Below are 22,336 nucleotides of genomic sequence, written 5' to 3'. Positions count from 1 at the left end.
CTTACTTTTATTTCGGATTACATGAAAATAAATTATTTGTTTTCAACTTGAATTGGTTATGCAAAAGTAGACATATCAAGCTTTCTTTAGTTACATCTCTGATATTTCTTTGTTGAGTATTTCAGTTCATTTTAATGACGTGTTTTTCCTGACAGTCTACATCTTGCGCGCGTCTCATGCAGGCTATTTGTAATATCAAATCCTCGTGGGGCGTGGTAGCATTAACTTTAATGAGCTCAGACATGTCTCATGTGTGTGTGTTTTGTTTTCGCATAGTTTCAGTGCATTTTACTGACGTGTTTCTAAAAACAGTTCACGGAGACAGAAAAGACAGATTGCCTACACTGTTTATTATCCTTGTTTTGCAAAAACACACTAGTTTGTTGTCATTGTGAGTGAACACAATAAACCTAAACACCTAACAGATTTGATTGATGTATTGATCTTATCTGTACGGTTTAAAACTGAAAGTGTAATTTAAGTTCATTTCAGCTTAATAAGGTAAAACTTGTAACGCTCGTCTTTAAATCAACGGGATACACAAGAATAAAATTTAAAAAATGGTTCAATTCTCTAGTTCCTGTTTTCAAATTTTATCATGGATTGATAAAGGATACACAGTTCTCTGAAAATGTCCTTACAATCAAACATAAAAACAAACAACATTCATACAATAACACAATACAAAAATGGTGAATCTCTGTGTGTGTGTTTGTGTGTGTGTGGGTGTGCAAAGTCCAAAAGTCCGTGGATGAGTGTACGTGCAAAATGGGGCGCGCTCACCCCAAAGTTTGAGTCCGGATAATTGGAACCATGTATTGTTGCTGTACCTCAAAGGTCCTCCTAGGATAGTCTTGACTGTGGGTCTGCAAGACTAATGAGTCCTAAAAGAGCAAAAAATCAATGCATAAACAATTGTCCTTTGCCCACGAATCAAGAAAAAAAAGACCAGGTAGATTTGGCAAACTCCTACTCCATGTGCTCCTCTGGCTTCTTCAGATGACACACTGAGTAGTGTCCATGTGCCCACTATCTCCCCCTTGTGGTGTGTATGTTATGTAAATGTGTATTTATGGAAAAAAACAGCAACAGTTGGAACATGAAATAGATTAGACACATTCACTTCCCCTCATCACTTCAAAATAAAGACGGTAAAATAAGACCATTACTCATTATGTATTTAGGCTACAAAAACTAAGTGCGAGTATGCTTAACCGCATGGCCTATTCACACATTTAATGAATTTTACAGTCAGCATAACTCAATTATGTGGCAGCGCTACATAGATCCCTCCTCCCGACCCCCCCCCCCCCCCCCCTCCCCCCCCCCCCCCAGCCAGCATCTCGGAGGAAGAACGACCATAAAAGCGTTTTAACCACATTAAAACAATCAGTTCTTGGTGATATGATATAGAGTAATTAATTGGCCCTTTTCTCTTAGTAATCACCCCAGGTCCTTTCCACTTCGGAGCTAATTTGGAGGTGAATTTACTGACTGCACTGGATATGGGATGAGTTTTAAACCAAACTAAGTCACCCACCTTAAATTGTACATCTTTCCTTTTAAGATTGTAGTACTTAGCTTGTTTAGCCTGGTTCATCCTCATTCTACGCCACAACCTCCTGTTGAAGGTGGTTGTTGTCGATCAGTACAGTGTATGATGGTTGTTCAGGTGATGGAGGCAAATGTATGAGTCTTTCCAGAGGTCCATGGATCTGACATCCTACCATAAGCTCGCTGGGGTGCAACGAGTTGTCTCCTGCTGAGCAGTGTTGATAGCATACCTCAACTCGGGCAACCACTTGTCCCAGTTCTGGTGTTGTTGGCCTACATAGGAAGCGATCATGGTTTTTAGAGTCCTATTTACCCTCTTAGTCAGATTGCTTTGTGGATGGTAAGCAGTAGGTAGTTTTTGTATGCAGCCCCAGGATTTACACACATCAGCCAAGATGGAAGAAGTAAATTGTGGACCTCTGTCTGAAATTAAATACTTGGCACACCCCATCGGGTAAAGATTTCCTCTTTGAGAATCTTTGCAATCTTTTGGGTCTTACTGTCTCTCAAGGGGAATAATTCTGTCCACTTTGTAAAGTAGTCCACAATCACAAGAATGTAAGCATTTCTCTTCTTGCTTATGGGCACGGTCCCATCAGGTCAGTTCCTAGAGTGTGGTCCTGGTTCAGTAATTAAATTACTCTGCAAAAGTCCAGAGGGTTTACTGTTACTGGGCTTGTACTGCTGACAGAGCTTACAACTTTTAACATAGCTCTAGACCTCTTTTCTTACAGATGGCCACCATGCCACTTCCAAGATCTTCAGAAGAGTTTTGAGTTGACCCCAAGTGACCAGCTAGTGGATTATCATGGAAGTAGTGAAGAAAGTTCTTAGTGAGTTCTTCAGGTACCACAAGCTGATACTTATTCCCTTCACCTTTTAGGGGAACTTTTCTGTACCAAATACCCTGAATATTCTCAAAGGTAATGGCTTGATCTTTGGCAGCACAGCGTGATGGAGTGTATGTTAACTGCAGTAAAGCTAGACAGAGCGTCAGGTACCAAGTTTACACACCCTTTACGGTGTTGAACTCTAAAGTCAAACTGCTGCAGCCTCAGGGTCCAGCGTGTCAGACGAGAAGAGGTCTTTGGGCAATTAAATGCCCAAGTCAATGCAGAATGATCTGTGAAAACATCAAAAGGCATCCCTTCCAAGTAATGTCTCCACTTTTCTACTGCCCAGACCACCGCCAAACATTCTTTCTCTGATGTACTATAGTTCTTCTCCGCTGGAGACAGAGTCCTTGAAGCATAGGCGATTACTTTCTCCTGGTTGTCACAAGTTTGAGTGAGTACAGCTCCTAGTCCCACATCACTAGCATCTGTGTGTATCTGGAAAGGCTTAGTGGTGTCTGGTTGTGCAAGTATAGGTGCATGTTGTAAGGATTGCTTCAGAGCCTTCACACTTGATTGACATTCCTCATTCCAATCCCATCTCACTCCTTTTTTCTTCAACTGATTTAGGGGAGCGGTGATATCAGCAAAATGAGGAATATAGCGATGATACCAACCTGCTAATCCCAAAAACCGTTGGAGGGACTTCAGGTTAGATAGTGTAGGAAAATTCACGACTGCTTGAATTTTCTCTTTGTCCATTTCTATCCCTCTTTCTGTGATCAGGTGTCCATGGAATTTCAGTTGTCTGGTGAAAAACTGACCATTTTTTCATGTTCAGGGTGAGGTTGGCCTGAGTAAGTCTCTCTAATACTTGATGTAAGTGTTTCTTATGTTCTTCTAGGGTTTTTGAATAAATGATGATATCATCGATGTAGACAAAGCATATCTTACCCCTCAACTCTCCCAACACTCCATTAGTCGTTGGAATGTTGCAGCAGAGTTTTTCAGTCCATATGGCATCGATTTAAAATGGAATAGGTCTTTGGTGGTGATAAAAGCAGTCAACTCTTTGCTTTCCTCTGCCATCTCGACTTGCCAGTATCCAGATCTTAAATCCAAGGATGTAAACCAGGTAGCTCCCTCCAATGACTCCAAGATGTCCTGAATTAGAGGCATGGGATAAGCATCAAAGATGGTCTTTTTGTTAAGATGCCTGCAGTCCACACAGAAACGATAAGTTCCATCTTCCTTGGGGACCAGGACCACCGGAGAAGACCATGGTGAGAAAGAAGGCTCAATGATGTTGTTCTCCAGCATTTGATCTACCTCTTCTTCAATAATGCTTTTCTTTAATGGAGATACTCTATAAGCTCTTGATGTTACGGGAGTATGGTCTGTGAGGGTGATTTTGTGTTGATAAATCGATGTATGCCCAAGTTTTTCTGAGGTGGTAATTGGCCATGCAGTAATCAAGTCTCTTACTTCTTCAGGATAACAGATGCTTGGTGTATCAGATAGATAAGCAACTTTTGGCCGATAGTCAGGAGGAATAGCACAGTACAGGTGGAGTGCAGCATGTCTCACTGAGCAGGATGGACTTACAGGTATTTCCTGGGAATAGGGGGGTAAATCAGACATGAAGGGGAAGTACCTACAGTCTTTTCCTCTTCTTATACCATATCTCTCTTGTTCTAAATCCACCACCACTCTGGCGAGCTTCAGAAAGTCAAGTCCAATAATCACTGGAAAAGCCAAGTGGGAATCTCTCATAATGAAGGCTCCCATCTCATATTTTTCTCCATGCCACTCAAAAGTCATTGACTGATAATCCCTAGAGTGGTGTGTGGTTCCATCAGCCATGATGAATTTATGAGAGGATAAAGTCTTTGATGTTTCAACTCTCTTAAATCTCAGTCCCTTCCAAACACTCTCTTGAATTAAAGTAAATGTACTACCTGTGTCCAGGACGGCTGTAATCTCCTGTCCATTCACTTTGATGGTTACTCCCAACAAGAAAGATGTTGGATGATGTTGGGTTATAGTCACACCAGCCAGATGTTTGCGAGAACCAGCTTCAGATGACTTCTTGGTCTTGTCTCTTTCACCACTACTTTCCACTTTCTTCCAGTACTCCTTTGTCCCCATGCAGTCCTTTTCCACCAGTGCTCCCACTTTCACCAGTTGACTAACAGCATTAACTGTCCCCCTCAAGCATCCTACAACTCTGGGGTTGATGTTATTCAGAATCCTATTCACCAGTTCTTCTTCTGAAGCATCTGGTTTCCATTTCAGGCATAAAGCACAATAATTGAATGCAAAATCCCAGAGCCGTTGATTGGGCTGCTGGACCATATTTCTTAGTTTTTCTTCTACTTCAGACATATAGTCAGCTGGTAGGAAAGCATCCATTAATGCTCTTTTAAAAGATTCCCAGTCTTTCACCTTTCCCTTTTCAGCCTTCCACCAACTTAAAGCTGGACCTTGCAGGACAGTGCTAAGTGTACCCAATAGCTCCAGATTGGACAATGGTCTCACCTCTAGATAGTCTTCACATTTCTCAATGAAGTTGAATACATCGGCTGTCTCACAGGTTTCACCGAAAGAGGGAACTCCAGACGTACTGGAGGTCGAGCGAAAAGGAGGATGAACCAGGTAAAACATTAGCATCAGACTGTGTCTGGTGACCTGAGGAATTAGGGGCAGAAACATGGTAAGTAGCATCAAAAGATGGTTTGGTTATAGGTGACTGTGCAGTGGAAAAAAGATCCGAATGTGTAACCTTTGTCTGTATAGTTTGTCTTCTAGAAGGATATGGGGTGCTTGTTGAATAAATTTGTTTAATTTTACTTTCCCATTTTTCATCTCTCCTTAGAAAACAATCAACGACAGCTTTTTCTAATTTATTCAATGAATCCTCAAAGTGTTCTTGCATACTGTTCAGACAATCATCTAATGCTTGTCTTAAGTTTGTTTCACGATTCAGTGTACTCTCAAAAGCTTGGTTAAAGTCATATTCCATATTTTGAACTTTATCATAAAGAGCCAATAAATCCTCCTTTAACTGAAAAACTTCATCATAAATACCTTGATTACCCACTTCATCAGAAACAACATCAGCAGTTTGATCATTAGCTGATATATACAATGAACTAAGCAGTGATGTTAATTGTTCAGTTGGATTACGTCTAGTTGTAAATTGTTCACTTGTATAATCAGTTTCATTTCCTTCACATGAATCAACAGTGTGTATTACAGGGTTAATTTGTGTTTCTGTACTTTAAACCTCATCCACAGTTGTATATGCATCATCCATGATAATATATGAAACTAGAACTAGTGCTAAATATAGAATTTCCCCGTACTGGCCACCACTATGTAACGCTCGTCTTTAAATCAACGGGATACACAAGAATAAAAAAAAAAAAAAAAATGGTTCAATTCTCTATTTCCTGTTTTCAAATTTTATCATGGATTGATAAAGGATACACAGTTCTCTGAAAATGTCCTTACAATCAAACATAAAAACAAACAACATTCATACAATAACACAATACAAAAATGGTGAATCTCTGTGTGTGTGTTTGTGTGTGTGTGGGTGTGCAAAGTCCAAAAGTCCGTGGATGAGTGTACGTGCAAAATGGGGCGCGCTCACCCCAAAGTTTGAGTCTGGATAATTGGAACCATGTATTGTTGCTGTACCTCAAAGGTCCTCCTAGGATAGTCTTGACTGTGGGTCTGCAAGACTAATGAGTCCTAAAAGAGCAAAAAATCCATGCATAAACAATTGTCCTTTGCCCACGAATCAAGAACAAAATATCAGGTAGATTTGGCAAACTCCTACTCCATGTGCTCCTCTGGCTTCTTCAGATGACACACTGAGTAGTGTCCATGTGCCCACTATCTCCCCCTTGTGGTGTGTATGTTATGTAAATGTGTATTTATGGAAAAAAACAGCAACAGTTGGAACATGAAATAGATTAGACACATTCACTTCCCCTCATCACTTCAAAAAAAGGCGGTAAAATAAGACCATTACTCATTATATATTTAGGCTACAAAAACTAAGTGCGAGTATGCTTAACCGCATGGCCTATTCACACATTTAATGAATTTTACAGTCAGCATAACTCAATTATGTGGCAGCGCTACAAACTTGTCAAAACGCGTATACGCGGTCTTCGACCCCAGGGGATTAACTGGTTGAGGTTGAATGATGTAATAAGAGAATGGAAGTCTGTAGCATAAGGTTTGTCTAATCAAACATTCAAGCGGGCTGTCATCCTCATGGAACGATGACAGCAGCCCATCCAATTCTTCAGTACATTTACCCAACTGACCAGGAGAAAGTAAATAACCCAAATGTAATTACCCAGTGTGTAGTGTGTGTGAAGTAATAGAGACTTCATGGTATTCAAAAAAGGAATTATTGGTGAAGTCAGCATAATTGGACTATGTCCAATTATTAGAAATGAGAAAACCAGTCCCTCATCCTTATAGTTGTCATGAGTTATGATCTACCCTCATGACTTCTGTAACATTCAAGGTTGTTGGTTAAACTTAATTACTCCCCAGCGTAGATATGTTTTACTGCTAAAATGACTTTTATGAGTCTTGGCTCCAAACATTCTGAAAGACTTCTCTGAAAAGAGACTCAAGATTTCCCCCCTTTTATTTGAGCGCACACACACGCACACACACACACACACACACACACTAAGTACTAAAATGGACATTTAAAATCTCAAAGATCACTCTAAAATTGCATGTTATGTGTTTGTAATTTCTATATTCTCACCATGTAATCCTTATATTTTAATTAGCCCTTTTCAAGGAATTAGATAAACTAAGATTGCATGAATCACGTTTTTTGTATTTTTAAACTTATCGGGCTCTATTTTAACAATCTAGGCACAAAATCTGAAGCGCAGGGCGCAAAGGCATTTAGGGGTTGTCCGAATTCACTTTTGCTATTTTAAAGGCTCACGAAACATCAAAACACATTTTTTGAGCTGTTGACACTCATATATGTGTCTCATGCTGCTAAAAGCACTATTAGGACACATATATTTCACAAAAAGTGAAAATTGGTTGCTTTTGCGTTATTCCGAGCAAATCTGTTCCCAGGGTTGGAAACGAATTTTTGAAGCTGCGTCACGCCGATTAGGTACTTGCGTGTATTTCAGCATGTAGACTGGCTGTCTGTACCTACGAGTGCATCGTGACGTCTCTGAGTGTGCTGCAATCATTCATGAGAAAGACTTGGTTCAAACCAATCAGCGCGCTCTATTGTGTATGCAGTGCAACTTCATTAATATGCATGATAGCTTCGAAGACTGTTTGTACAGTGTTCCGATGGCAGAGAGATGCCACAGTGTGTTGCCAAAACAAGTGGGAGAAAAAGAATTATTTGGAGATATGGGTCATCAGTGTTGCTTTTATAATGTGCTGCAAGGACGATTTTGTTTTCATTTCCCGCTATAAGAGCGCAGCTGGACTCATGTGTGGATTACAGTGCTCGCAACGCTCGACAAAAATCAACCTCTGTGAAAATCAACGCATGCCAAACCGACACTCCCATTTTTATGCAAATTTTTATGGATTTTCCCTCCTTTGACACTCCCCCATAAACAGAGCTGACCACACCCACTTTCCTGACTTTTTCCAAAGTAGAAGTATGAAAACACTCCGCTGTAACAGGGGGGTTTCATGGCCCTTTAAGAATGGAAAAATGCGCTCTGCGCTGTGGTGCATGGTCTAACAGGGTTGCAATTATTTTCTTAATGAGTTATGGGTGTGTTTTGAGAATAAACCAGAGTCTCATCTCCCATTACTTTTAAGAGTCAGTTGAGTCGCGCCATAGCCCATTCGCTATTTACATAGCAGACTTTGTAAGTGGAAAAAGTGGATGCTTCACTAGCGAGAAAACAGTTAAACAGAGCATCGACAGCGCGAGGATAAAGAAAAAGCCTCCTCCAATCGGCCTTTACTTTCACTTTCTTACTTTTGTGGATAAGGAAACTGTGTTGTATGCACAGACATCCATTAGCCTAAATAATTGTTTTCATTTGTTAAGCATTTTCAGTTGAAGAAATTCAGAAAATTTTCGGCAAACGAAAAAATGAACAATAGTAATAAAGTGTGGTGGAAAAACAGTTATATCCAAATACACATGCAGGTGGACAAATCTAAGCTTGTTTTTAATAAAACAAATATAATTATGCATATAATAAATAACACTGATACTAATAATAACATTATACAAAAGCAAATTGCCATGAATAAACTAAAACTTTGCATTATTTTATACCATGGAGTTTATCTTTGCAGTGGCACCCCCAGAAAATTTTCTTAAGGGTGGCCAGATAAAGCCACACCAAATCTTGGGGTGGCACACAAAAAAAATAATGTATTCAGTGTAATGTTATGTTTTTGGTAAATAAAATAATATGGTTTTAATTCATCACTCTTAAAATATTGCGATTTATTCCTTTAAATAATTCAGCAAGTACTGTACATGTGTTATGAAGCGGACAGGAGACAGAGGTAAGGAAACGTTAGGGTGTTTATTAAATGACAACAAGGAGCACATGAAGGATAGCCAGGAGGATCAGGAATGATGTTGGGGTCTTTTCCTCCGTGGCTGGGTAACAGGAATACACGAGGATGGACAGCACACACCAGATACAGCTGACAGAGGATGACACAGACTTGGAAGGACTGGAAGACAGGACGATTCGGGTGGACCAGGAAGACTAGGAGGAATACAAAGAGAACAGGTAAGTAAAGCGTTTGTTTTAGCTGAGGATGACTACGCTGAGTGGTCGCTCAGTTGTCCGCTTTCGTCGAGACGAGCCCGGACAATGAGCGACTGGAGTGCTGTGCTTTTATCTGGTGCTCGTGAATGTGATGCAGCTGTGTGCTCATTAGAAGTCAGGTGATGGTGATCTTCGTGAGTGGGGATCGTGAGAGCCTGACCAATCCGTGACAGTACCCCCCTCCCCAGGGCCCGCTCCTGAGGGCCGACACCTCCGACGCCGTGGTGGTCTCCCTCTGCCTCTAGGCGCTGGGAACTCAGGGTGGCTCTCATGAAACTCCACCATGAGACTAGGATCGAGAATATCAGCTCTGGGAACCCATGTCCTTTCTTCGGGGCCGTACCCTTCCCAGTCCACCAGGTACTCCAACTGGCCACCACGACGTCGGGAACGCAAGATCTCCTTCACTGCGTAGACGGCTCCTTCTTCTAGGAGCAGTGGAGGAGGGGGTTCCTCTTCGTGGTCAGGCTCTGTGGAGGGAAGAACAGGATCGTGATAGGGTTTCAGGAGTGATACGTGGAATGTAGGGTGAATACGGTAGTGAGAGGGTAATTGTAGTTTGTAGGTGACGGGGTTAACCTGTTCCACGATGGTGAAGGGACCAACAAATCGGGGACTTAACTTGCGAGAGGGCAGTCGCATGCGTATGTCCCGGGTGGATAGCCACACCTTTTGTCCGGGTGTGTATCTGGGTTCTTCAGACCTTCTTCTATCGGCGGTTACCTTGCTTCGACGGACTGCCCTCTGCAGATGTTGATGAGCCTCGTCCCAGACTCTCTCGCTCTCCCGGAACCAGTGATCCACTGCGGGGACATCAGATGGTTCGCCATCCCAGGGAAAGAGCGGTGGTTGGAAGCCCAGGACGCACTGGAATGGCGTGAGTCCGGTGGAGGGTTGCCGCAGTGAATTTTGGGCATATTCTGCCCAGCCCAAATACTGGCTCCAGGAGCTCTGGTGACCACTGCAGAAGGTCCTCAGGAACCGTCCCACCTCCTGAATCTTCCTCTCTGTCTGCCCGTTGGTTTGGGGATGATATCCAGAAGAGAGGCTGACGGCCACACCTAGGAGCTTGAAGAAGGCTTTCCATAGACGTGAGATGAACTGTGGACCTCTGTCCGACACAATATCTTCTGGAATACCAAATGACCTGAAGACTTGATTAAAGATATTGTCGGCTGTTTCAAAGGCTGTGGGAAGACCTTTCAGAGGGATTAGTTTGACAAACTTTGAGAATCTATCTACGATGACTAGAATACAGGTATTACCTTCTGACGAGGGGAGGTCAGTGATAAAGTCCACTCCTAGGTGTGACCAGGGACGGTTCGGAATCGGCAAGGGATGGAGCTTTCCAGCGGGTAGATGACGTGGGCTCTTGGATTGGGCACAGTCCTTACAGCCCTGAACATATTGCCTCACATCCCTTGCCATGTTTGGCCACCAGAATCGTTGGGATACTAGCGAGAGAGTATTGTTGATCCCTGGATGTCCAGTGCCTAGCGAGGTATGTAAGGAGTGGATCAGATCTACCCGGTGTTCAGGTGGTATGAACTGCCGATGAGGAGGGCATCCCGGCGGAGCAGGGGCTTCCGGAGTGGCAACGACTGGAGGAGCGTTCCAGGTGATCGGACAAATGGAGATGTGTTCGGGAAGAATCTTCGTTGGGAGTTCTTCATGATCGTGATGCTCGTGTAAACGAGAGAGAGCGTCTGCTCTTAGATTCTTGGGTCCTGGACGATAGGAAATGGAGAAATCAAAACGTGAGAAGAAAAGTGACCATCTGGCTTGACGTGGACATAGTCTCTTGGCCTCTTTGATATATTGGAGGTTTTTGTGATCTGTGATCACCTGGAACGGATGTTTGGCTCCCTCCAACCAGTGACGCCACTCCTCCAAGGCTAGCTTGATTGCTAGAAGCTCCCTGTCTCCTATGCTGTAATTCTGCTCCGCCGGGCTCAACTTCCGAGAGAAATAGGCACAGGGATGCAGTCGGGGCGGTGTATCATGATGTTGGGATAATACTGCCCCGACGCCGGTGGTGGATGCGTCCACTTCCACCACGAAAGGAAGATTTGGGTCAGGATGAGTCAGGAGTGGGGCCCTTGTGAACTCCTTCTTAAGAAGGCGGAAGGCTGCGGCTGCTTCTTTGGTCCACTCCAGTCCTTTGGGTTTACCCTTGAGGAGATTAGTGAGAGGTGATGTAATCCTGCTGTAGTCCTTGATAAACCGTCTATAAAAGTTAGCAAACCCAAGAAACCTCTGGAGCTCCTTAATGGAAGTGGGTTCTGACCAGGATAGAACAGCCTCAATTTTCTTCCCATCCATACGTATACCGGTTTGGTCAATGATGTATCCCAAGAAATGAATCGACTTCTGGTGGAATGAGCATTTCTCCGCTTTGAGGTAGAGGTGATGTTCTCTCAATGTGTGTAGGACCTCCGCAACGTGTTGGCGATGTTCGGCCTCACTCCGGGAGTAAATGAGGATGTCATCTATGTACACTATTACAAAGTGGTGAAGAAACTCCCGGAGGACTTCATGAATGAAGTTTTGGAATACGGAGGGGGCGTTGACCAGACCGTAAGGCATGACCTCATATTCATAGTGGCCAGTAGGGGTCACGAATGCTGTCTTCCATTGGTCCCCCTCACGTATTCTTATCAGATTATACGCGCTGCGGAGGTCCAATTTAGTGAAGACTTTAGCTTCTCGGAGCTGTTCCAAAGCGGCTGGTACCAGAGGAAGGGGATATCGGTATTTTACTGTACCGTTATTTAGGACCCTGTAGTCGATGCATGGACGCAGCCCTCCGTCCTTCTTGGCCACAAAGAAGAAGCTTGAGGCGGCTGGTGATTTTGAGTGACGTATGTACCCCTGACTCAGAGCCTCCCTTATGTAATCTTCCATTGCCTGATTCTCTGGAAGCGAGAGCGGGTAGATCCTACCTCTTGGCAACTGGGCATCTGGAACTAGGTCGATCGCGCAGTCCCATGGCCGATGCGGCGGTAGCTGGGAAGCTCTCTTGGGGCAGAAGACATCATGAAAGGAGCTGTACTCCTTAGGAATGTGGATAGACTGCTTCTCAGGAGGACTCTCGACCGATGTTGTAAACAAAGAAATGGGGTTCCGACCTTGAAGAGGGAGATTTGGAAAACAGGTAGGTGTACATCCAGATCCCCATTTCTTTATCTCTCCTGTGCCCCAAGAGATGATGGGATCGTGCTTCACCAGCCACGGGCGCCCTAGAATGATGTCCATATTTGCACCCTCCAGAACCAGAAATTGAATCCTCTCTTGATGTAACAACCCCACTTGAAGAAGGATGTCTTCGCATTGTCGATGGATACGGGTCGAAGATCGAGTGCACTGGGTTATCGGTTGTATCTGGTATATATGCGAGGACGCCTCAGTACGTAGGTGGAGTTGACGACAGAGGGATTGGGAGATGAAGTTCCCTGCTGACCCGGAGTCGATGAGGGCTGTGACAAGGAGAGAAATAGAGGCAGTAGTTATTTGTACGGTGGTAGTAAGTGGTTTACATTGTTCAATATTCGTACTGAATACACTCACTGAAGTCCGAATGGGACGAAGGGGACACTCCATACGGGTGTGTCCACTGACACCGCAGTATAGACACAGACCCCGGGTCAGCCTCCTCTGTCGTTCCGCTGATGTCAGTCTTCCAGACTCTATTATCATGGGTTCTGGTTCTGGAGAGGCTGTTGACTCAGGCGATTGGAGGAGTGCAGACGAGGGGGTGATGGTGTCCTGTTGATAGGAACGGAGACGATCGGAGCATCGGAGAGAATGTTGGATGAATCTCTCCAGACCCATAGTATCATCTAATGTGGCCAGCTGGATTCGGAGAGTGGGTTCCAAGCCGAGCCGGTACGTGGTCAACAACGATCTCTCATTCCATCCACTTGCAGCTGCTAGAGTGCGAAACCGGAGAGCATATTCCTGTGTAGATAGAGTACCTTGCTTTAGATGATACAGCTGCTCTCCAGCGGCTACTTCCCCATCAGAACGTCCAAACACCTCTTTGAAATACTCCGTGAAGGTAGTGATGGAATTCATGACCGGCCCGGCTTGGTTCCAGATCGTCTCAGCCCATTTAAGTGCAGGCCCAGAGAGTAGTGATACGATGTAGGCGATCTTTGACTTATCTGTGGGATATAGAGAAGGTTGCATTTCGAATATGAGGGAACATTGTAACAGAAAACCATTGCACTCCCCCGCTCCGCCTGAGTAGGGCGCTGGTCGGGCCATGGGACTGGAAGGAAGGGCCGAAGAAGAAACTGTGGAGGCGGAAGTGCTCGGTGCTGGTGGTGCGTTGGAAAGTGGAGCTGGTGGCTGTAGAATCCGCTTCAACTGGTCCACCAGCTCTTGAAAGTGATCGGGGGTGCTCATGTTGTCGTCGTTATTGGTCCGGGCTTCTGTTATGAAGCGGACAGGAGACAGAGGTAAGGAAACGTTAGGGTGTTTATTAAATGACAACAAGGAGCACATGAAGGATAGCCAGGAGGATCAGGAATGATGTTGGGGTCTTTTCCTCCGTGGCTGGGTAACAGGAATACACGAGGATGGACAGCACACACCAGATACAGCTGACAGAGGATGACACAGACTTGGAAGGACTGGAAGACAGGACGATTCGGGTGGACCAGGAAGACTAGGAGGAATACAAAGAGAACAGGTAAGTAAAGCGTTTGTTTTAGCTGAGGATGACTACGCTGAGTGGTCGCTCAGTTGTCCGCTTTCGTCGAGACGAGCCCGGACAATGAGCGACTGGAGTGCTGTGCTTTTATCTGGTGCTCGTGAATGTGATGCAGCTGTGTGCTCATTAGAAGTCAGGTGATGGTGATCTTCGTGAGTGGGGATCGTGAGAGCCTGACCAATCCGTGACAACATGTGCAAACCAAATAAAAATCAATATTTAGTTTAAAAACACTTTTCATGTGAGTTATTTTTCACATACTTTTATTGTACAGAATACATGCCATGTCTAAATGTCTAATATCTAAATGAATTAATTTATAAAACAAGTGAACAAACTGAACAAAAGGCATTACTATACGCACACCCACTCACTAATAATATCATGTATCCATATTCCTTTTTGAGCCACAATATTAATAATACAGTTTTTTTTTTATTATTTATGTACATTTTGCAAAATACATCCACAAAATCACAGAGATTTCTGGTCCTTGTAAGTCAACAAGCAAAACAATGGAGGTGCTAATTAATAGGGCTGGGCGGTGTATCAAGTTCTGGGGATATATTGATATGATTCCCCAAGGCGATGCGGTATTATCCACACGTGTGCATTCTGCATGAAACAGACCACTCAAAAGTAGCATGCGAGCTCCACTTGCACAAATATGTGCATGCACAAATGAATGATTCATACAAATGATTACGTTTACGTTATAACACATTTATCTCTGCGTTCTGCTCTGTTACAATCAGGGCTTAAAAAAAATCCAATCGGTTTGCTCCAAGCAGAATTTATATTTTTTCGTTTCTGTTCTTGCATTCCTCAATAAACAAAATATTCTGAAAACGGTTTTCTAGAAAAAAAACAACGGTTAAGAACGTTATTTTATTACAAAGTTTTGTAGGCTCTAGAGTGCCCTGATTTCTTAAAATTCTATTCGAGAGGTAAAATTAAATGAATTTTTGATAAGTATCGTTAAATAAAAATTTATAATATGAACTTGCTTTTGGGTATATCAATACCGGCTTTGCGGACCTACGCACGCTCTCGCACACCGGCTATTTTTGTAGGTGTAAAAATATAAAAAGTATCATTCTCATATTCTGGTCTTATTTATCTTTAATATAATTATAAAATTGTATACATTCATTGCAATTGGTTGTGCACAGACGCACCAAGGCAAAAAGTTAGTCTAGAGCCCTGTATTGGATAGATTAACTGATAGATTGTGTGTGCATTTTAACAACATTGAAACTACTTTTACGATTGGTTAAACTAGGGATGCTAACACTCAATTGATTTATTGTCGGTAACCCTTTAAACCTGATAGACTTCATCGATGACCGATTAAGCATGGGTATTTAAGTTATGCTTTGCGCTGTGAGACGTGTCCCCGATTTCGCACATTACATAATCAAGTGTGTGCAGTTTACATTACCCTATGAAGTCGTGCACTCTCTTGATTTTGCATATTGGGGACACATAAAACCCTGTTATGCACAGATCTCATTTATGTCCGCTGGTGCTGCCGTTAATCTGCAGGTCAAGTAATCAAAAAGTAGGCTACATGACGTTTAATTATGGGTAGCAGGTTAATAAGACCAAACACTGGTTGTGCTAACTTTCTCTAAAATATTAGTATTTCAAGCTATATTATCTTTTTATAGACTGGCATAGGCCTAAATCGGCATCACGGTCAGACATTTAGAGTTTATATAAAAACGAGCGCTTACCTCATTTCACTGTGATCATTATGAGGATCATATTGCATATTCGGGTAAGCAGCCTAGTAAATAATGTACTTTATTAATGGATTGTTTATAAGGACTAAGCTATTAAATACTGTAATTCTCCGAATGGAAAATGCTTGGGTTGTTTGATAATATCTATCATATCATGCAAAACTTTATCTATCATGTTTATGATCTGCCCCTCATCCTTCAATATTACAGATTGATTTATCAGATGATTTGTCATAAGAGAAATGTTAACAAAAGGATTTTCTTCATGGAGGCCTACTCTAAAAACAATCGACAATCAATAATTTATTCAGTATAAATACAAGTTTTAGTAACAATAACTTAAACCGAAACATACCTTTGTACATGAAAGAGCAGGTTCTCGGTAACCTTTAAGACAAGCTCATCGCATCAGACACGACTCTCGCTTATGACGTCTACTTCACGGGCATTTCACGTTGTATGCGTCACCGCCGCATTTGTACACAGGCTTTAAATTAATGCTTTTTGTCTCCCAAATTCATAAAATAACGTTATTAACCATTTAACTGTAAATGTTTCTGTTCAGAACTATTAAAATTTATCTTTTTTCGTTTCTGTTCCTGAAACATGTCATTCGTTTCCATTTTTCTTTTCTGTTCCTTGAACCTGGTTACAATGACTGTTTATATCTGTATGCTTAACCAGCATTTCATCACAGTACTCTGAAACAAATTAGTTACTTCTTATATCTATAGTCTATTCATTTTCATCTCCTTATTTAATATTTAGTAAAACAAGTTTAGTCACAACAAAACAAAAGAAAAACTGTAGGATTTTTTTTCATGGAGTGAAAGACTTATCTTTAGATATATTCAATATGTGCACTGTTTAATAATTGTGCACAACACATACATGTAAATGTGTAACTAAAAGCATGTACAGCTGATTTTATGTTTGTTTATAAATCACACAACTGTGGTATACAGGATTACTTATAACAACACTGTAATTGTGACATAAAATACTGTGGGTTTCATATTTACATGGGATGTAGTTCTTTCTATCCTACAATACTTTTTGTTGTGTAACTAAGTGTGTCCCTTTTTTGCTCTGACATTGTAGCTTTTCTATGGTTCTGTTTACTTTATTATTTGCACAACAGCACAGTAGTGCTGTGTATAGTGTTTAGCAGGAAAAAAAACCTGTACTGTATTTATTTATTAAAGATTTTTTTAAATAAATTAAAATGTTGTGCAACATACGTTAAGCAGGAGAAAAACCTGTACTGTATTTTATTTATCAAAGATTTTGTGCAGCTGTTATTTTTTGTGCAGCTATTTATTTTTAAACAGGGAGGGAAACCCCTGCATTTGAATTATACTTTGCTCAAAAATTGTTTAATAAAGTTTTAATAAAGGCTTTAACTCTCAAATGACCATTTATGGCAAAATACCGGCTATATATCGTATACCGTCATTCCTCCTAAAAATACTGGAATATGATTTTTTACCCAAATTGCCCAGCCCTTCAAAACAAGCTCGATTATTTAATAAAAACTGTAAAATCTCATGAACCCAAAGTTGTAAACCCCACAAACAATACTAAACAACTTATGTTATAAGAACTTTACCCTTACCTTAAAGGCCTCGGGAAGGGCATCCCCAGGTGGAAATAGAGAACAACAAAAAAATAAATAAATAAAAATTAAATGCATTGCATGCTCTCTGATAAATTTCCCTTAATATATTGAAATTTCAATTTTATGACAATTTTATCAGCATGTCTTCTGTGCTTCGCCTCAGTCTAATGCAGAGTTCAGATTGCGACTTTCAAAGTTGTTGTGTAACAGATGTTTTCACACTGCATGACTATCTTGGGCAGCATTCTGTCTCTGCTGTGTTTACACTGCAAGATGGATCGGCGACAGGGGGTTTCACACTGCATGACTTTACAATAGGAGAATCGCGACAACTTTGTCTCAGCACGCAAACTAAGTCTCACAACCAAACACGCAAGAAGTGACATTGAAACAACGCAAAGTATATATTTTGTTATTAGCTACATAATGAGAAACATTTTCTGTAAAACTTTTTTTTTCTTCGACCCAGTTGTGGTATTGCCCAGATGACACATCAAACAGACACGGGTGCTCCTGCCAAATTTCCACTAAATAGTTTTTTTTTCTATTTATTGAGTCCAAATAGACTTTTATGAGTTCACACTTAGATATTGTTTGACACATGTCAGCAGGTTTGGCATTCTGTCCCAGTAGAGAACCCTGAGCTCGGAGATAATTGAGCCCAGGGCTCCCGCCTCGTCGATTGAGCATGTAAGGTATCTCGAGAGATATTAATATATATATATATATATATATATATATATATATATATATATATATATATATATATTAAAAATAAATAAAACAGAAAAATAGGAAATAAATACATAAGAAAAATAAATTTAAACTAAGGCCGGGGAGGGGCGAGGATGTGACTCATGCTTGGGTGGGATGAACTCCTGGGGGAGTTAGGTGAGTGATTAGGGGAGAAATCGGAGTGATCCTCAGAGCTGGAAGCAAGGAAGAAGGTTAAATAGTTGGGTCATGTACAACAGTTATAATGAATTGATTTTTTTAATGAACAGTTGTAATCAATTGTCCAAATAAAGCAATGGAGAAGCAGCATTAGAGCGGGAGAATGATAACGCCCTTTATTAATGCAGTGAACAACGGCTTCATTGTAACAGTGAACGAAAATCTTGGAGGCAGACTATTCATTTCTCAGAGATATGGTCCGTCGGTATCAAGCCAGCAGCCCTGGTAATGTCCCTTGAAGCCTACGGAGGGGGCGGCGTCTGTGTAAAGATGGATATCTACAGGAGATGAAATTAAATCGCTATAAAAGAATGGGCAGCTGTTCCAGCGCTTAAGGAGGGAAAGCCTAAAGCAGGTCGTACACCAGAAGTGTCGCTTGGCGACGGGCAACGTTGCGCTAGGCATTTAGAATAGACATAGGTTTCTATGAGGGTACACGCAGCGTTGCCGCAAGTCGGCGCCTGTCCGCGGTGCCCAGCCGCGACTCAGTACACTGTTCATATTCGCCTGACCACAGAGCCCTATTTAAATAATTTCATTTTAAATATCATATGAATGTGCGCGTCAGGTGTGCAATACTATCAACTGTCATGTGTGCGACTTGTCGCAGCGCCGAGTGGCGCATCCGGTGCGTGAGGCCCATCAGGCCGAGTTCGTTATGGCCAAGATTGAATAAAGATACATTCTCATGTATTTCGGGGACTGATGCTGCGAGTTGAAGGAAGTGATTGACGAAATAGCACCCCTGCGGGATAATGCGCATGCGAAAATTTGGTGTCCTAAGATGGAAAAGAGTTCGTTCTTAGAGCAATATTGTATGTTCAAGAATATGGAAGATAACAAAATTTTAGTCAATTTCTTTTCTGTATGGATGCTTGGAATTATGTGAATCTAAATTGATGCGTAAGAATTCTATAGAATTGCTTGGGCCGGAGGTTCTTTTTTCCGCGAGGGGAATACCAATATAAGCAAAAACTGTCACTAAGGGATTGGCTGGTGGAGTATTAGGGGAGAGATGATAAGGAAATCATCTAGGAGATGAACTACATGCGAAAGCCGTAGTTATTGGTGAAAAACCAGCAAATAGCTTCTGAAGCATAAAATGTTTGGGCTACTTCTGCGTCCGAATGTTAAACGGACTGCAAAGTAGAATTGTGATCTCTGATTAATGCCAGAAATCACAGGAGATGCCAGAAATCGGGGGTGTAATGGAATGACTTTAAAGGCAGAGGTAATGTCGACTCTAGCGAGCCAAGCGTCGCGGCCAACTAGTTTAATTAGAGAGATTGTTTGGTCTACGGTGTGGTAATTTAAAGCATCTTCGTCAGGCTGAATGATGCTGTTAATGCTGGATAAGGCAGAATTATGAGGAGATGGAAGATCCATTATTAGTCGTTTTTACCAGAAACTTTCCAATGCCCACTTCAGTAGGGTTGATGTGAATACGCTAAACGGGGGAGCGAGAAAGGGATCGATCATGAATTTATTGTTTTTATCTATTTTATAGATTTATCTATTTCTTGAATAATTGCTCTACTACTTCTGGTTCAGCATTGGTGGATTGTAAGGTCCAATCCCAATTCTATTTTTGTACCCCTACCCCTTTCCCTTTGAAGGGCTTCAAAATTTACCCCTAAGAATTGGGACAACACTGCACACGTCATCATATGTCCTCGCGATCTCATGCTTCATATGAGATCAGACAATCGTGACTGCTGTAGTGATTCCAGTTGTTATTTTTTTGGTATTTATCTTCAGGAAATCACTGAAGACATATATTGTGTCATCATAACGATATAGTGTGGCAATAAGATCGTAACAGTACTGTGCATTTAACACAGTGGCCGTATTCATCTATGTAAACACACAAAAACAACATTAACATTATAGCAGACACTGTAAAAAGCTCATTGACAGCCACTAGACTTTTCTGACAGGGAATTCCAGTGTCATCGAGTGTCAGAATGTTGTGGGACTGCTGTATAGAAGTTATTATTAGGGATTATAGATCGCGAAATTTAGTGGTTTTTATTTTAGCATTTTTTTAAAAGCATGACGGTAAAACACGAACGCGGTTATGAATATTTTAAAATGTGTTTGTTTGTTGTAAAAATTCATAATAATGACAAAAATACTAATAAGTGGATCTACTTACTTCTGGGTGCAGCTGTGGCTAGTGTATTCTGGGAAATTTTTCTTACCACTTGGTTTCGAGTGTGGTCCTGAAAAATCTTCGTTTGAAGAGGTGTATACCCCTTGTCCTTAGCCCTACGCCTTCAAGCTAAAGAGAATTGGGACACCACTACCCCTTCACGGGCACGCGCAAAACGAGGGGTAGGGGTAAAGGGAAGGGCTAAGGGGTAGAATTGGGACTGGGCCTAAGTTAGGGCAGGTGAGGTTGTAGGAAAGGAGGGTCGAGATTCTGGTGTGGGATTCCGTTAGAGAGACCTGAAATGAGAAATTCAGAAAGTTAGAATCAGGGTGCAAACGTAATTCAGTATAAAGATTAGAGATATTGACAGAAGTCGACAAGTAATTTCTTTGTTTTTATTAAACTTTGCACTTGGACGTGTGCGCATCGCTGCAGTAGTTGCAAGTGTGGAGAAGTGAGAGTAGGAGGGAGAATGGGGATAGCAAAGGTAGAGGGGCGGGGTACGTAGCTGGTGGATTTTGGGATGGATAATTTTTATGAGCTGGGTTAAAGTATGTAGGAGGTTTGAAAGAAGAGAGAATTAAAGAGGGTTTAGAGTGGTAAGGATATCTGGAAGAGAGGGGCTGGTGTTTGCACTGGATTCGGGAGCTGAGGGCTAGAGGAGCGGAGGTGGAAATCCAAGAGTTGCATTATTGTCAGGGAGATTAGGCCAATCCATGTTTAAAATTAATGATAGCTGCAGTGTGTCCAATTCCGAGATTGCTTTATTGCTTTCTTTGATGGCCCGAGGTGGCAGAGTGTTTGTGGGGCTATAGTGGGTTGAGGATAGGGGGCGTATTCGTAAAGTCTTCAATAGTTCGTATTTATTGCAGTGGCTTGGAATGGTGATTTTGGCGTCTAGGAGAGTCTGGAGGAGTTCGGTGACTGTCATTTTGTTGAATATGAGAGACGTATGATGATGCTGGAGAAGACAGGTGGCGGTTTGAAGTAACGGGAGATGGTGATTTCATGAGGTGTTCTGGCTGGAGTGGAGCAGATAGGCCTCCAGCCTCTTACTAGAGCCTCGGTCTCGAGCCGACTTCCTGAGACGGGGCTGGTGTTTCAGAGAGAGCGGAGCTTTCTTTTCTGTCCTTATCTGCGCTGTTGCTGCTGTTGTTGTTGTTGTTGTCGTGAGTAGCTTTCGGAGGAGCTGGAGTGGACCTGTCGTTAGCTTCTTTGGAAAATTATGATGAGGGAGTTATTTTTGCTAGGCTATTTATAGTGAGTTTGGATTAATCTGATTGGCTAACTAATGATTGTAGATGAGAGACCAGCTGCGGTCAATCATATCACGTGCCTCTCTGGAAATTAGTTTGTGAAACTTCACGAAAAGAAGCCCTTTTAACTTCTCCCCCAACCACCTACTGGCCTGCAGATATCTAGAACAGTGGACGCTGCTCTCTCATTGGCTGTAGGTAATCGCAGATGTTATTTTCATTCAGAACACATTTCACACGGCATGATTTTGAATCACTGACAAGTCCAGATATTTAGCATGGCAAATATTTCATGAGTGATGGCGACTCATCTGCGATTCTCTCAGATCACGTCTTTGATCGTTCACACTGTGTGATTGTTACTCACGTGAACGAGCGCTGTCGGAGATAAAATTAGGGCTAAAATTATGCAGTCTGAACTCGGCATAAGTGTTTTCGCAGGTTTTTAACAGTATATAACCCATATTTTCATAGTGATTACAAGCCTCATGATTGTCTAGTGAGTGCATAATAAAAATCAAACTATATGCATCAGAAATTCTCTTAAAATGCTTTCACGCTTCCTTTTTTAATGTTTTACAGAAGTTGTTCACAGAGTATGAGATGGCAAAGAGCACAACTATGTAAATTATCATTAAATTAGTTTTGAGATTGGCTAAACAAAAGCAGAAACACCAGTTTGTTTGTGTGAT

General features: G+C 41.9%; 1 protein-coding gene across 1 annotated transcript in view; it reads left to right on the top strand.

Annotated features, from left to right (window-relative positions):
• Positions 1–22,336, top strand: part of LOC130221901 (zinc finger protein 721-like) — a 364,016-nt gene that overhangs the window by 90,403 nt on the left and 251,277 nt on the right. The gene's annotated exons all lie outside the window — the stretch shown is intronic.

The sequence above is a fragment of the Danio aesculapii genome, chromosome 4 (genome assembly GCF_903798145.1).
Source record: "Danio aesculapii chromosome 4, fDanAes4.1, whole genome shotgun sequence".
Classification (NCBI taxonomy): Eukaryota; Metazoa; Chordata; class Actinopteri; order Cypriniformes; family Danionidae; genus Danio; species Danio aesculapii.
The sequence above is the reverse complement of the archived record's forward strand: the minus strand, read 5'-3'. Positions and strand labels throughout refer to the sequence as shown.